Here is a 14,183-nt window from a genome sequence, read left to right as displayed (position 1 = left end):
ACAATTCAAAAGCATCAATTTTCAGCACTCAGCTTTCTTTATAGTTCAACTCTCACATCCATACATGACTATTGGAAAACCATAGCTTTGACTAGATGGACCTTTGTTGGCAAGGTAATGTCTCTGCTTTTTAATATGCTGTCTAGGTTAGTCATAGCTTTTCTTCCAAGGAACAGCCGTCTTTTAATTTCATGGCTGCAGTAAACCATCTGCAGTGGTTTTGGAGCCGAAAAAAATAATGTCTGTCACTGTTTCCACTGTTTCCTCATCTATTTCCCATGAAGTGATGGGCCTTAAAGCCATGAGCTTCATTTTCTGAATGTTGAGCTTTAAGCCAACTTTTTCACTCTCCTCTTTCACTTTCATCAAGAGGCTCTTTAGTTCCTTTTCACTTCCTGCCATAAGGGTGGTGTCATCTGCATATCTGAGGTTATTGATATTCTCCAGGCAATCTTGATTCCAGCTTGTGTTCATCCAGTCCAGCATTTCTTATGATGTACTCTGCATAAGTTAAATAAGCAGAGTGACAATATACAGCCTTGACGTACTCCTTTTCCTATTTGGAACCAGTCTGTCGTTCCATGTCCGGTTCTAACTGTTGCTTCATGACCTGCATACAGGTTTCTCAAGAAGCAGGTCAGGTCACCTTGTATTCACATCTCTTTCAGAATTTTCCAGTTTATTGTAATCCACACAGTCAAAGTTTTTGGCATAGTCAATAAAGCAGACATAGGTATTTTTCTGGAACTCTCTTGCTTTTTCAATGATCCAAAGGATGTTGGCAATTTGATCTATACATATATATATATTTGAAGAAATAATGGTTTAAAACTACACAAATGTAGAGAAAAATGTACAAATCTGCAAGTTCAATAAACCCAAACAAAGCTTTGCCCACATTCACCATAACTGAACTGATGAAAACTATAGACAAAGAAAATACCATGAAAGCAGCCAGAGAGAAATAATGCATTATTTATAGGGAAACACTTATTCAATTAACAGCTGTCTCATGGAGGCCAGAAGGAAATGGAACATTTTAAAAATGCTAAAAGAAAATATTTTTTAAACCAGAATTCCATATACAGAGAAGATATCTTTTAGGAATGAAAGTAAAATATACATAGTCTCAGATGAAGATAACTAAACTACGAAAATTTCTTGCAAGTAGATTTGTTCCAAAAGAATTGTTAAAGGAACCTCTTCAGACAGAAGAGAAACACCCAGAAGATGCCTGCAGCACTGAGAATGAAGAAAGAGCAAGAGAAATGGTAAATATAAGAGCAAATATAATAGACTATTTCTATTCTCTGTAGTTCTTTAAAATATGTTTGATATTTGAAAGCAAGAATTATAACACTGAGTTTTAAATGTGTATATATACAATACATAAGATAATTACATTATTATGAGGTGAGATTAAAAACTATATAGTGGAAAATTAAGTGGGTGCATGAAGGATCATCTGTAGGAAGACTACAGGAAGATCATCTATAGGAAGAATCTAAATGTAAAGATTCCAACTGCAATGTGACTGTCTATAGGAAAATGAATTTGAAAGTCAGAAGTAAGGTTAATGAAGAATAGACTGGGGAGTAGTATAATATGAAATCCTCACACAGTCTATAAGCATCCTCATGATCCTAACCCATCATGAGGATTGCTTACCTCTCCAGCTTCATCTCACTCTTCAATTCCTTGCACTCTATACCCTAGTCAGATAAAAACTATTCCCTGGTGGCTCAAACAGTAAAGAATCTGCCTGGAATGTGGGAGAGACTGGGGTCCGATCCCTGTGTCTGGAAGATCCCTGGAAAAGGGCATGGCAATTATGCCTGGAGAATTCCACGGACAGAGGAACCTGGTGGGCTGCAGTCCATGGGGTTGCAAAGAGTCAGACGTGAGTGAGCAACTAACACAAACAGTCCATACTAACAAACCTCCATGATTCTGTATAAGTTACTCCTTCTCAAGAGACTTCCTCTTTCCGTTTCTTCACCTGGATAACTTCAACTGATTTGTCAAGATTAGCTCAGGTGTTACAACCCACACAAGACCTTCCAAAGTCAAGTTTTGTGACTTTTCTATGCAGTCCACATACATATTATTATATGCATATGTATATTATTGGAGATTTTGTTGTTGCTGTTGTTCAGTCGCTCAGTCATGTCCGACTCTTTATAATCCCATGGACCGCACACACCAGGCTTCCCTGTCCTTCACTGTCTCCCACAGTTTGCTCAAACTCATGTCCATTGAGTCAGTGATGCCATCCAACCATCTCATCCTCTGTCACCACCTTTTCCTCCTGCCCTCAATCTTTCCCAGCATCAGGGTCTTTTCCATTTAAGACAATTCAGGGCTACCCCCTTAGTTGGCAGTAGTACATCTCCCTGTACTTATGGGCCATACACCAAAAGGGTGGATGTCCTAAGTAAAATCTAGAGGCTTCTCTGGTGGCTCAGAAGGTAAAGAATCTGCTTGCAATGCAGGAGACTGGATTTACTCCCTGGGTTGGGAAGATCCTCTGGAGGAGCACATGGCAACCCACTCTAGTATTCTTGCCTGGAGAATCCCCATGGACAGGGGAGCCCAGCAGGTTATAGACCACAGGATCGCAAAGAGTCAGACACAACTGAGCAGCTAAGCACACACATAAGGAAGGTGGCTAGGGGAAAGGGATATTGTATAATCAATCAATAAATGTCTACTATAGTAGGAGAAAATGTTCCTTGTTCTATGAATTTCCTGCAAAGAAGTCATTTACAGTCTTCATGCAGTCTTTTCTGACCAAAAACATCACAAACTGCCCCTCCTTTATAAATTCCTTTCTACCAATGTTTTTGTCATACCCTGAGTTTACCAGATTTCCCATGTATGTAATATAGTTATGAAGCAGTCCACCAAAGGATTTTTTTTTCTGATTTGGAAATGCATACATACATATATACATCATTACATTCATATCTTAAACTAGTATAGTTGTACAGCTAAAGACCAATTGATTATTAATGAATCAATTTTCACTGAAAAACACAAAAAATATATTAAACAAAGGGGAATCCAGACATGTGATGGTTATATATTATATTAGCATTTTCCACATATACTCACTAAAATTCATTTATTATTATTACTCCCTGGAGGATAGTAAAAGTACTGACTAAGCAGAGTTAAAAGAGAACAAAGAATTAGCAGTAAAGTTCAAAGAAAAATACAAGTCTATAAAATGACATATGATATGAAGACCAGAATTTCCTCCTTCCTTATTATTACCTCTCCACAAGAAGAGACAAAGGATGAAGCGAAAAAAGCAGATAGAATAAAGGAAGACATAAGAGAAAAGTACTTTATGTGACTGGCTGTAAGGAAAAAACTAAAGTTCTACATTAATAGCAGAATATAAGTTATAAAACTGTATTACCTATTATCATACACCACACACACACACACACACACACACACACACAATCTTGCATTAGAATTTCCTATAATTTTAATACACATTTTTAAGCATTAATAAGACATCAAAGGAAAGTGATTTATTTTAGAAAGATGTTCAACAATATTAAAACCAATAGTATTCTGATTAAACAGAAAATTCTGATTAGCTAGTATACCCTATATACATTCATGTTTTTTAATTTGAATTTCAATATATATACACACCTGTGTATTCACACACACAATATACAGTTTTACAGAAATTAACTTAAATTCTAAAATGCAGAATTTCCACTTTAAAACTATTTGATCTTGGTGTTAGTTTTTAAGGAAATGTTCAACTTCCTATCTCTAAAGGATTCTAAATCTATTGTTGTTTACAAGCAATCCAGTCTAAATCAATACACTGTGTGTGTATGTGCAAAGAGTCGTGTCTGACCAAGCTCCTCTGTCCATGGAACTGTCCAGGCATGAACACAGGAGTGGGTTGCCCTATACTTACATGCAGCTAAACAAAGAACTCCAAGGATAGCCCACTAAAGAGCTAATATGCAAGTGTGTGAAGGCATTCATATAAAACACAGGAAGAAAAGTAGAAAAGGATTCATCACCACCTTTTTATTGTGTTCTCCCATATATGTATGAATGAGGTATCTCCGAATCATCATTGCTATTTTTATTATTATGGCTATTGTTAACCAGCTCAACTGCAAATTCCTACTTTTCCTTATAGTTTCCATTAAGTCTCAGCTAAGCAGCCTTCCCCCTTAGTCTTGGGTCCTTCTTTCTCTTATGCTTCAATGCACTTTGAACACATCTCCATTATAACCATTAAATTCTTGCATCTGAATTACTTATGTGAGTGATCACTTCCAAAGTAGGTTTTAATCTCCTAGAGAAAGATATTCTATCATTTTTCCTAAGTAACTTCTACTTTGTTGGAGTTCAATATATATTCCTTTAATGAATAATCAATCAAAATTTTGTATCAGAGATTAATTCCTTCAATTAATTATATAGACTAGGAGTTGAGATGGCAAGACAGCTTTTCTGACATGTTTTCACTTCCCATAGTCTTTGTATTACTAAGGAAAGGGCCCACAATTGCCTTCTTAATAAACAGAGGAAGTATTTCTGTTCCCATCAAAGTCCAGCATCTCTACTTCTATTCTGTTGGGGAAACACTAACTGAAACCACCCATCCTGGCCAGATAGCATAATAATTATTTGCATGAGTAATTTTACCATAGGAGGTCCTGGTAAAGAATATGGAACTAATAAACTATTACCAACTGGAAGAATTTGGGAAAGGTCAAAAGGAGACGCCATATATCCTACCAACCTCCCAGAATCCTCCTCACTGGAATCCATCTTGGCAGAGTAATGCACGCACCACCAGGAAGAACCCTGAATCAGAATGACTGGCCACAGACAGCACAGAAACTAATCCCATAAAACCAAGACTGTGAGCCATGTGGTGGAGCAGTCCTCCTGGGTTCCCTTACCCTGCTGCTCTCCACCTGCCTGTCCCTTCCCAATAAAGTCTCTTGCTTTGTGAGTTTCAGCACGTCTCCTCAGACAATCCACTTCCAAGAGACAGATGAGCCACTCTGGGGCCTGGAAGGGGTCTCCCTTCCTGCAACAATTCCATTCCCTCTAAGTCTTTTATGGGGTTTGCTCTTACAATTATCCCCTTTCCTGCATCACCAATTATTTTCTTGAAGTTAATTATTCCCATTAGCTTACAAATGTAGTCTCATATCCTATAACTTTAATTATAAACACATCAAATAGAAATAAGCTCCCCTCTTCCAACTATCTTCATATTTCTCACCTCTTCTTCACTGCAGAACTTCATGAACCTGTTAGTGATGTCTGTCTTAACCTCCTTATTCCCATTCTCTTGTCAAGTCACTCCAACTGTGCTTCATTCTTTCCCCACTACTCTTATGAAGATGTTGCTGATCTCCATGTCACCAACTTCCACAGATATGTCTCTACTATAATAATCCTGCTCAATCTCTCAGGGCATTATAAACGATGGCCCACTCCCATCTAGAGAGAGTTTATCCTCTCAGCTTCCTTAACACACAGGCTAGTTTCTTTTCCTATCTCAATGACTGTCTCTTCTCAGACTTCTTTGCTAACTCTTCTTCCTTGTGACTCAGTGATGAGCTCCATTCTCTTTGTCCACATCTCTTCCTATAATTTTAATCTATATACAGATTCCTTTCAAATTTCATTATTTTCTCTATGAAACTTAAGAATCTTATGTCCACCTTCATATTTGACTTCTGCATTTAAATTTCTACTTGGCATCTCATAATTAAAAAGTCCAATGAGGAAAGCTTTGCTCATATTTGTTCTTCCCCTAATCTTTTCCATCAGAATAAATTCTACTACCCTTTATCCAGTTGATTTCTTAAGAAAAATGAGGATCCTTGAATTAATCATGTATTGCTATGTAACAATTCTCCCAAAACTTAATAGCTTAGGACAATGTACATTTAATGTTTTAAATGTATAGTTTCTATAGGTCAGGAGTTCAGATATGACTTAGTAGCTCTGACTCAGGGACCGTCATTAAGACTGCAGTCAAAATGCTCCCCAAGGCTAGCCATCCAAAGCCTAACTGGGGCTGGAGGTTCCTACGGTGGCTCACTCATTCAGTGCTGGTTATTAAATAGAGGGCTTCAGCTCCCGTCCACAGGAACTTCTCCAAATGATTTCCTGAGTGGCTTCAGGATATGACAGCTAACTTCTCCCAAAGTGAAAGACTCAAGAAATGGCAAGATTTGAGCAGGAATTTCTTTTCTGATCTAGTGTCAAGAATCACACTGTCACTTGTACAATGGTTACAGAGGTTACTGGTTACAGAGGTTAGCCATACTTGGTTTGTGATGGGATGACCCAAGGACATAAATACCAGGAAGCATGACTCATCAGGGGCTCTCTTGGAAGCTGGCTAATACAATTTTGCATAGGGAAAAATATCACATAATTGAATTTTTCACAGTCCTTTCGATCTCAAATGTTTATTTCCTGTAAATTATTCTATTAAACACAAGTACAACACAGAAAAATATAGAATACAGCAGCCTAACTATAAGACCCTATCTTTCTACTTCTCTTCCAAAACTCAGTAGACTTGGATAGTGCATTTGAAATCATCAGCTTTACTAGAGGCTTTGGAGAAATGAGTTAGGGACTTCATCTACTGTATACTAGACAGGAGAGTAGAGGTCTCAGGAAGTAAAACTCCCCACAAAAGACAAAACATTAAAAAACAAACCATCACCATCAACCAATTAGAGAATGGTACACAAGCTGATCACCTACCATGCAGCTCCTCTCCCTTACCTGGCCTTTAAAATTGTTTCTCTGAAACCTGTTGGAGAGTTAGGGGTTTTTGAACATTAGCTACCACATTCCTTGTTTGGCACCTGTAATAAACACTGCACTTTCCTTCAGCACAACCCAGTGTCAGTAGATTGCCTTTACTGAACCCCGGTGAGTGGATTCAAGTATGGTTTGACAACACTTACATGACAAAGATCTAAACAAACTAAAAAAAATTATGAATCGTGTAATCAAATTATAGGAATATAAGTTAGCCTCAGAAAGACTAAAACTAGCACTTGCTAGATCTCCTTTTCCTTTTTTGAATCAGTGCATTTTAACAGACCAGAAGACTCCATTCAGTTGTAATTATAGCCACCACTGGCTCCTAGCTCATATCTTCTCAGTCACCAGAAAGGGAAGCCTCTTCTATCTTGACCCAGTTTGAAAAAAATCTCAGAGGACTCTGCTTAACTTAGCTTGGTCATGTGACTACCTCATTGAGTCAGGGAAGCAAATTGCTACGACTGAGTTGGACATGGGGAAGATGGAAAGGTCCATTCAGAATATAAGCCACAGTGGGAGAATTAGTATTCCAAATAAGGAAGTATGCTACTCTCAAAAGAAATAAGAGTGAGTTGCCAAACAAAACAATGAATGTCAACTATACTTCCAACCCTAAACTATAGCATCTGTCTGCATACCTGAGGATACAGGAATTTGGACATGGATGGTTGAAAGTAAAAGGTAGGTATTTTAAAATATTTCCATGGATGTACCCAGCCTTTGGGGCTTCCTTGTTAGCTCAGCTGGAAAAGAATCCACCTGCAATGCCAGAGACCCCAATTCGATTCCTGGGTTGGGAAGATGTGATGGAGAAGGGATAGGCTAACCACTCCAGTAATCCTGGGCTTCCCTGGTAGCTCAGCTGGTAAAGAATATGCTTGTAATGTGGGAGATCTGCAATGTGAGAGACCTATTAAGAAGAGGTGGCAAGAATACACAGAAGAACTATACAAAAAGATCATCATGAGCCAGATAACCACAATGGTGTGATCACTCAACTAGAGCCAGACATCCTGGAGTGTGAAGTCAATGGGCCTTAGGAAGCATCACTAAGAACAAAGCTAGTGGGGGTGAAGGAATTCCAGCTGAGCTAGTTTAAATCCTAAAAGATGATACTGAGTGCTGCACTCAATATGCCAGCTAATTTTGAAAACTCAGCAGTGACCACAGTACTGAAAAAGGTCAGTTTTTATTCCAATCCAAAAGAAAGGCAGGGCCAAAGGATGTTAAAACTATCACACAATTGCATCATCTCACATGCTAGCAAAGTAATGCTCAAAATTCTCCAAGCCAGGCTTCAACAGTGAATGAACAGAGAACTTCCAGATATACAAGCTGGATTTAGGAAAGGGAGAGGAACCAGGAATCAAATTGCCAACATCCACTGGATCATAGAAAAAGCAAAAGAATTCCAGAAAGACATCTACTTCAGCTTCATTGACTATGCTAAAGCCTCTGATTTTTTGAATCACAACAAACTGTGGAAAATTCTTCAAGAGATGGGAATACCAGATCACCTTACCTGTCTCCTGAGAAATCTGTATGCAGGTCAAGAAGCAGCAGTTAGAACCAGACATGGAACAAGGGACTGGTTCCAAATTGGGAAAGGAGTACATCAAGGCTGTATATTGTCACCTTACTTATTTAACTTATATGCAGAGTACATCAAGAGAAATGCCAGACTGGATGAAGCACAAGCTGGAATCAAGATTTCACAGAGAAGTATCAATAACCTCAGATATGCAGGTGACACCACTCTTATAGCAGAAAGCAAAGAGGAACTAAAGAGCCCCTTGATGAAGGTGAAAGAGGAGAGTGAAAAAGCCAGCTTAAAACTCAAGATTCAAAAATCTAAGATCATGGCATCTGGTCCCATCACTTCATGGCAAATAGATGGCAAAATAATGGAAACAGTGACAGACTTTATTTCGGGGGGCTTCAAAACCACTGCAGATGGTTTACTGCAGCCATGAAATTAAAAGTTACTTGCTCCTTGGAAGAAAAGCTATGACAAACCTAGACAGAATACTAAAAAGCAGAGACATTACTTTACCAACAAATATTCATCTAGTCAAAGCTATAGTTTTTCCAGTAGTTATGCATGGATGTGAGAGTTGGACCATAAAGAAAGCTAAGCACTGAAGAACTGATGCTTTTGAACTGTGGTGTTGGAGAAGACTCTTGAGAGTCCCTTGGACAGCAAGGAGATCAAACCACTCAATCATAAGGGAAATCAGTCCTGAATATTCATTGGAAGGACTGATGCTAAAACTGAAACTCCAAAACTTTGGCTACTTGATGTGAAGAACTGACTAATTGGAAAATACTCTGATGCTGGGAAAGACAGAAAGCAGGAGAAGAGGACGATGGAGGATGAGATGGTTGGATGGCATCACTGCCTCTATGCAACATGAGTTTGAGCAAGCCCCAGGAGTTAGTGATGGACAGGGAAGCCTGGTGTGACCCCAGTCCATGGGATCGCAAAGAGTCAGACACAACTGACTGACTGATCTGAACTGACTGATCCAGCCTTCATTGAGACTCATCTCAGTTACTGATGGTAAATTTTCAAAAAAATCTTTTATAAGAATACATAAAGAAAATTAATGCACACAATTAAAACACCAGCAGTTCAAAGAAGAATATCCTTTTGGAGCATTTTAGAGTGAGTTACTATGTAACTCAGAGGGTAAAGAATCCATCTGTAATGTGGGAGACTTGGGTTCAATCCCTGGATTGGGAAGATCCCCTGGAGGAGGGCATGGCAACCCACTCCGGTATTCTTGCCTGGAGAATCTCCATGGACAGAGGAGCCTAGCAGGCTACACAGTCCATGGGGTGGCAAAGAGTTGGACACGACTGAGCAACTAAGCAAAGCACATAAAACATAGAGTAAAGGAAATTGGACCAATGAATTTAAAGCTCAGTTGGAAGAATTCTCTCAGAACTTAAAGGGAAAATAATAATAAAATGAAAATTATAGGAGGATGGACTTAATAAAAAGAAGATAGTGCCAGGAAATAAAATAATCAATAATACTAGTTTCAGAAGCAGGGAGGAAAACAAACTGGAGCAATATAAGAGAACTGGAAATTTCCTCAGATCATACTAAATATTAGTCAATACTCATGAACTCAAACTCTAAACATAGCATGGTGGAATGACTAAATTTCAAGGATAACTGACAAATATGCAGAAAGATTTCATAAAACATTTCCTAGGAAAGATAATTTACTTATACCACCTATAGATAAACTTTCCTTTAGTGATAAAAAAAACTCATCTGTTCACCAACTATTTATTAAGTTACTACTATGTACTGTTCAGCATCAGCTAAAGATAGAGCAATGAACAAACTACAGTCTAAATTCAATTTTTTAATTTAAAAAATTAAACTTCAAGGCAAGTGGAGAAAACTTACTAAGACAGATAATCTCTGTCAAGGTGGAAAAATTTGTTTCATCATATTTTATGCCTCTTTATATTTAAGAGGTGATGCATTCATTCCATTTTACTTTGTGATATTCATTGTCAATTATGATTAGGTCAGCCACAAAAGTAAATTAACAGAGACCTATTTCTTACACATATAAGTCCACAGGTAGGAAGTCTATGGGCATTCTAGCAGATCAGCTCCATGAAATCTTCAGAGAACTCAGACTCCTCCATCCTTAAGAATGCACCTTGTACTATCCTGCCATGCCCAATCACACACAAACACTCCCCCAAAACTGTTTGGGGAATCTAAGGAATCTGCATTTTAACAGATATCCCAAGTAATCCAAATACAGGTGGTTTATAACCCACGTGAGCCATTCTGATGTCAAAGAATGAGGAAAAGATGATAAAGTGACCCTTAAAACTTTGGTAATGAGAGAAATAAAAAATTACTTCTAAGAATCAAACTATGAAATCAATAAAAAATTGCTAAGAGCAAAGATATGTAAAGTCACCTTAACAAAAGCCAAACCACCCATGTTTGACAAAACCTTGACTTTTAGATATTTTCTTATCTAAAGAAATGGTCAGAGGACAGTGGGTGATGCAGAGTGAGCCCACAAACAATATGAGTTTCAACTAAATAAGAGTCTCACAGGGCTTCTCAAGATGTGACACCTACATCTTATTATACACCTTTTCAGAACTCCTCCAACCATTTTATTACAAAAAATTTAGATCTACTTTTATTGTTTTCATTGTTGCTACTGCTGTTGTTTAGTTAAGTCGAGTCTGGCTCTTTTGCATCCCCATAGACTGTAGACCACCAGGCTCCTCTGTCCATGGGATTTCCCAGGCAACAATATTGGAGTGTGTTGCCATTTCCTTCTCCAGGGGATCTTCCTCACCCAGGGAGTAAAGAAGTCTCCTGCACTGGAAGGTGGATTCTTTACCACTGAGCCACCAGGGAAGCCCACTTTTATTGCTACCTTTTATAACGTTTCAGATGAAGCTTTATAATTTGAAATTAATTTTGTGCCATTAATGGTATCCCCTGTCAGGTAATATTACATAAAAACAGGTAATATTAGGCTGTGGCTACTTATACCGAAAGCTGTATATGAGATGATGTTGAACTAGGAAGCCAGACAAAATATGCAAAATAAATTCTGACTTCCACATTCTCATCTTCTTTCATTCTGAAGGGAAACAGGAAACAAAAGAAAAAAGAAAACCCTAGAACAACGTGTCATAAAGCCAGATTTAAGAAATGGTTAACACTATTTTGTAATATCTATCACTGTACTTCTTTTCCTTAACACAAATACAAAACTGAGTTGATTATTCCTATCCACTGAGAGCTTTTTGAAAATTCCAATCCATTGATCTGTTCGGAAAGATATGTATCTCCAACGAAATAATGTAATAGGTAACAAAATAATGCAATAGGTAAGTAAACTCTGTACATCATTATACTCAGTTCAGTTCATTTCAGTTGCTCAGTCCTGTCCGACTCTTGTGACCCCATGAATCTCAGCACGCCAGGCCTCCCTGTCCATCACCAACTCACGGAGTTTACTCAAATTCATGTCCAAGTCGGTGATGCCATCCAACCATCTCATCCTCTGTCGTCCCCTTCTCTTCCTGCCCCCAATCCCTCCCAGAATCAGTCTTTTCCAATGAGTCAACTCTTCGCATGAGGTGGCCAAAGTACTGGAGTTTCAGCTTTAGCTTCAGTCCTTCTCAATGAACACCTAGGAATGATCTCCTTTAGAATGCACTGGTTGGATCTCCTTGCAGTCCAAGGGGCTCTAAGAGTCTTCTCCAACACCACAGTTCAAAAGCATCAATTCTTTGGTGCTCAGCTTTCTTCACAGTCCAACTCTCACATTCATACATGACCAATGGAAAAACCATAGCCTTGACTAGACAGACCTTCGTGGACAAAGTAATGTCTCTGCTTTTTAATATGCTGTCTAGGTTGGTCATAACTTTCCTTCCAAGGAGTAAGCGTCTTTTAATTTCATGGCTGCAATCACCATATGCAGTGATTTTGGAGCCCCCCAAAATAAAATCTGACACTGTTTCCACTGTTTCCCCATCTATTGCCCATGAATTGATGGGACCAGATGCCATGATCTTTGTTTTCTGAATGTTGAGCTTTAAGCCAACTTTTTCACTCTCCACTTTCACTTTTATCAAGAGGCTCTTTAGTTCCTCTTCACTTTCTGCCATAAGGGTGGAGTCATCTGCATATCTGAGGTTATTGATATTTCTCCTGGCAATCTTGATTCCAGCTTGTGCTTCCTCCAGTCCAGCATTTCTCATGATGTACTCTACATATAAGTTAAATAAGAAGGGTGACAATACACAGCCTTGACGTACTCCTTTTCCTATTTGGAACCAGTCTGTTGTTCCATGTCCAGTTCTAACTGTTGCTTCCTGACCTGCATATAGATTTCTCAAGAGGCAGGTCAGGTGGTCTGGTATTCCCATCTCTTGAAGAATTTTCCACAGTTTATTGTGATCCACACAGTCAAAGGCTTTGGCATAGTCAATAAAGCAGAAATAGATGTTTTTCTGGAACTCTCTTGCTTTTTCCATGATTCAGCAGATGTTGGCAATTTGATCTCTGGTTCCTCTGCCTTTTCTAAAAGCACCTTGAATATCTGGAAGTTCACAGTTCATGTATTGATGAAGCCTGGCTTGGAGAATTTTGAGCATTACTTTACTAGCATGTGAGATGAGTGCAACTGTGCAGTAGTTTGAGCATTCTTTGTCATTGCCTTTCTTTGGGATTGGAATGAAAACTGACCTTTTCCAGTCCTGTGGCCACTGCTAAGTTTTCCAAATTTGCTGGCATATTGAGTGCAGCACTTTCACAGCATCATCTTTCAGGATTTGAGATAGCTCAACTGGAATTCCGTCACCTCCACTAGCTTTGTTTGTAGTGATGCTTTCTAAAGCCCACTTAACTTCACATTCCAGGATATCTGGCTCTAGGTTGAGTGATCACACCATCGTGTTCTCCCTACAAAATTTTCTCTTACCACTCGTTTTTACTATAGTCCATCCTTTCAAATTGTTGTTTAATTTCCAAATTAATTCTTCCATGGCTTCAATTCACTCAGGTAATTTCTCAGTGTCTGAACTAAGGGACTCCCACCACCAAAACAGTTTCAAACTGGCGATAGAACGTTTATTACAGTAAGAAGTCTGAGATCTGCCAGCAGGACCTGAGATTCTGAGCAAGTGCTGGGAACTTTAGTTTCTGTATATCCATGATTTAAATAAAGCCAGGATTCTCGTCTGATGAGACAGATTTTAAGGGAAGCAATTTGGCAAGTTTTGCATCACCTGTCACAAGTAGTATACTGATGGAAAACTACTAAGCTCCATTTTACTACCCAATTAACCGGGGGAAGGGGGGTTAACTTACATTTCAGCACTGGGGAGGATGGAATTGTGGTCCCTTTTACCCAGGAAGCTTCCTAAAACCAAAACCAAGCAGTCAGTCGCGCGAAAGCTACGCCCCAGGTTTGTTTCTCTTGCTAACCAAATGCTTGAGACCCTGCGGGACCAGGCAGAAAAGGCTTGTGTTTGTTCGTTTTTTTCTTTGCAAATTTCAAATTCCTTTAAGCCAAATGCTGGGCTCCAAACATCCTGTAGGGGAATAAACCGCCTCACCAGTTCTGAGTGTGGAAGCATGACTCCGCCTCGCCAACGACCGCAAGACAGACAAGCAACTTCAGAGAAGCCAGGTGAGGTAAGGAGACCGTCTCACCCCCCTGGGAGGGAGAAGATCAGCTTTCCTCAGACAGGCCCGCCTGAGCCGCAGCCTGGAGCGAGTCCACAGCCCACGCCCCCTTCGGCTGGGCCAGGGCGGTGCGTCACGT

At 39.1% G+C, this 14,183-nt stretch overlaps 1 long non-coding RNA gene across 2 annotated transcripts in view; it reads right to left on the bottom strand.

Moving 5' to 3' along the window:
• Window positions 1-14,180, bottom strand: part of LOC147375584 (uncharacterized) — a 34,973-nt gene extending 20,793 nt beyond the window's left edge. Inside the window, exons 1-2 of one of the 2 annotated variants that reach the window (XR_015161570.1) lie at window positions 13,975-14,180; window positions 13,727-13,778 (exon numbers count right to left, since the gene is read on the bottom strand). This is a non-coding gene — a long non-coding RNA (uncharacterized LOC147375584). Of the gene's footprint in view, window positions 1-13,726; window positions 13,859-13,974 lie in introns of both variants that reach the window. The other variant, XR_015161571.1, reaches the window with a different exon arrangement.
• Between the last annotated feature and the right edge of the window lie 3 nt (window positions 14,181-14,183).

The sequence above is a fragment of the Bos grunniens genome, chromosome 3 (assembly GCF_055505025.1).
Source record: "Bos grunniens cultivar Pamir isolate PY7600 chromosome 3, Bosgru_T2T1.0, whole genome shotgun sequence".
Lineage (NCBI taxonomy): Eukaryota > Metazoa > Chordata > Mammalia > Artiodactyla > Bovidae > Bos > Bos grunniens.
The sequence above is the reverse complement of the archived record's forward strand: the minus strand, read 5'-3'. Positions and strand labels throughout refer to the sequence as shown.